This window comes from Hylobates moloch, unplaced genomic scaffold (genome assembly GCF_009828535.3).
Source record: "Hylobates moloch isolate HMO894 unplaced genomic scaffold, HMol_V3 SCAFFOLD_7, whole genome shotgun sequence".
NCBI lineage: Eukaryota > Metazoa > Chordata > Mammalia > Primates > Hylobatidae > Hylobates > Hylobates moloch.
The window spans coordinates 77107465-77110940 of NW_026652282.1; positions in this window are offsets into that span (position 1 = coordinate 77107465).

The window sequence follows — 3476 nt, forward strand, 5'->3', positions numbered from 1 at the left end:
TTTATAATTTAGCCATTATACTCTCATATCAGTTGCAGTTATTTAATAACAAAACATTACTTTGGGTAATTTAAGCTAAACATAAGTTTTTTTTTAAAAAAAAGAGAGAGAGAGAAGAGGAGCTCACAAAATCAACAAGAAACTGAAAATGTAGTTATGGAAAGAATTGGGAACAAAGGTAGCTCTTGAGAGCTTGGAAGCAAACTGCAGAAACAACTTAATCAGCGCCTCACCACTGTTAGGAGTGAAGAAACGTCAACTGACTTACTTTTCTGTTATCCTGTACTCAAAATTCAGGTTCCAGGAAGAAACTTTTAACTTGTCTAGCTTGGTTTATATGGCCACCCTTTAGTTAGAAAAAGTGAGGCCCAATTAGAGTACCATCAGATGGTATTCAGTAAAGAGGAGATTATTTCTCAAAATGAAATTGGGGTGCTTTTACAAAGAGAATGGATCCTGGGTACTCAAAAATCAACTATAAAACTTGTTGAATTTCAGACCTTGGACACATTTTTTTCCATCATACACTCTTAATAGTAAAGAAAACTAAACATCTATCTCTAGGAATCTAACTAGTGTAGCCTAAAATAGTAAGCCATATCACACTACCCAGCTTCAACCTATGTCACAGGGCTAGAGTAACCAAAACAGCATGGTACTGGTTAAAAAAAAAAAAAAAGAAGAAGAAGAAAACAGACACACAGAACAATGGAATGGAATAGAGAGCCCAGAAATAAGGCCACACACCTACAACCATCTGTTCTTCAGCAAAGTTGACAAAAACAAGCAATGGGGAAAGGAATCCCCATTCAATAAATTATGCTTGGATAACCGGCTAGCCATATGCAGACGATTGAAACTGGACCCTTTCTTTTTATCATATGTAAAAATCAACCCAAGATTAATTAAAGATTTAAATGTTGTATTATTTAGGGTTCTGGAGAGGGACAGAATAGAATATGTGTATATATGAAATGGAGCTTATTAGGGAGAATTGGCTCACACAATCACAAGGCGAAGTCCCACGATAGGCCATCTGCAAGCTGGGGAAGAGAGAAGCCTCCAGTGGCTCAGTCTGAGTCTGAAAGCATCAAAACCAGGGAAGCCAACAGTGCAACCTTCAATCTGTGGCCAAAAGCCTGAGAGCCTCTGGCCAGTCACTGGTGCAAGTACCAGAGTCTAAAGGCCAAAGAACCTGGAGTCTGATGTCCAATGGCAGAAAGAGTGAAAGCAAGTGTCCAGTAAGGGAAGATTAAAGAAACTAGAAGACTCAGCAAGCAAAGCTATTCCACCTTCTTCCACCTACTTTGTTCTAGCTGTGCTGGCAGCTGATTGGATGGTGCCCACCCACATTGAAGGTGAGTCTGCCTTTCCCAGTGCACTGACTCTAATGTCAGTCTCCTTCTTGGAATGCCCTCACAGACACACCCAGAAACAATACTTTACCAGCCATCTAGGCAACCCTCAATCCAGTCAAGTTGGCATCTATTATTAACTATCACAAGTTGAAACTGTACCCCTTCCTTTCACCATATAAAAAAATCAACTCAAGACTATTAAATATTTAAATGTAAAACCCAAAAATATAAAAAATCCTAGAAGAAAACCTAGGAAATATGGTTTTGGACATAGGCCTTGGCAAAGATTTCATGATGAAGACTCCAAAAGCAATTGCAAAGAAAACAAAAATTGACAAGTGGGACCTAATTTAACTAAAGAGCTTCTGCACAGCAAAAGAAACTATCAACAGAGTAATCAAATTACAGAATGGGAGAAAATATTTGCAAGCTATGCATCTGACAAAGCTATAATGTTCAGGATCTATTAGAAAGGTAAAAAAATTAACCAGCAAACTACAAGTAATCCCACTAAAAATCGCAAATGACATGAACAGACACTTCTGAAAAGAAGACATACACATGAACAACAAACATGAGAAAGAATACTCAACATCACTAATAATTAAAGAAATACAGATCAAAACCACAATAAGACAACATCTCACACTAGTCAGAATGGCTACTATTAAAAAGTAAAAAAATAACAGATGCTGGTAACATTGAAAAGGGAATGCTTATACACTGATGGTGGGGATGTAAATTAGTTCAGCCACTGTGGAAAGCAGTTTGGAGATTTCTCAAAGAACTTAAAACAGGGTTGCCATGTGACTCAGCAATCCCATTACTGGGTACACACCCAAAGGAATATAAATTGTTTTACCATAAAGACTCATGAACACATATGTTCATTGCAGCACTACTCACAATAGCAAAGACAAGTAATCAACCTAGATGCCCATGAGTGGTGGACTGGATAAAGAAAATGTGGTACATAGATACTATGGAATACTACACAGCTATAAAGAAGAGTAAGATTACGTCCTTTGCAGCAATATGAATGTGGCTGGAGGCCATTATCCTAAGCGAATTAATGCAGTAACAGAAAACCAAATACCACATATTCTCACTTCTAAGTGGGAGCTATTGAGTACACATGGACATAAACAAAGGAACAACAGGCAGCGGGGCCTACTTGAGGGTAGAGGGTAGGAGGAGAGTGAGGGTTGAAGAACTACCTATCAGGTACCGTAAGCATTACCTGAGTAATTAGATAATCTGTACACCAAACTCCTGCAACATGCAATTTACTCATGTAACAAACCTGCACATGTTCCCCCTGGAGCTAAAAGTTGGGAGAAAAAAATAAACATAAAAATTAAAAAAAAGCCATTCAAAAAAAATGGACATGCACACACATACACACACACGCACACACACACAAACACATGCACACACACAGACACCACTTATATTTAAAACTTCTATATATTTTCCATTCTACTTAATAAACTATATACCTCTATTTAATATAAACTTGAGGAAGACGAGCAAACAAGAAACTACGGTGCTTGTACCAACATCTGAAGCTCATTGAGCTCTTAATCTGGAGCCTATTTTATATATACTGTCTCATAATAGACATAATTCCATACAGTCCTTTAAAATGGAAACTAAAATAAGGAAATTGACACTGAAAGAGACTAAACAACTTTTGCATTCACCTCAGGCCTGTGGAATCTAAGGCTTGTGCTCTTTACTGCTATGCTCTGTTATGTATTTATAATTTACAAGCACTTTGGGTTTGTTACAGGTAAATAGCATTTGCTTTTGTACCTACTAAGAATAGTAATTTTACTGATTTTTTTTATTATTCTAAAATTTCAAAAAAGAGTCACTCTTTCAAGCTTTCACTGCACTAGAGACTTCTACTTTTATAGCAGTTGTCTTGATAATCTTTTATTTATGATTTTAAAAGTAATTTCTTGCTCTGATGAAATGATTTTAAAAGATGTTTCAATAGCTTTATATATTTATAATTAACATTTAACAATTCTACTTAATAGCAGAATTGTTTATTTTCAGAGTTAAGGTGATGGTCTTTGGTTTCAACCATCTCAAAATGATAATAGAGTATCT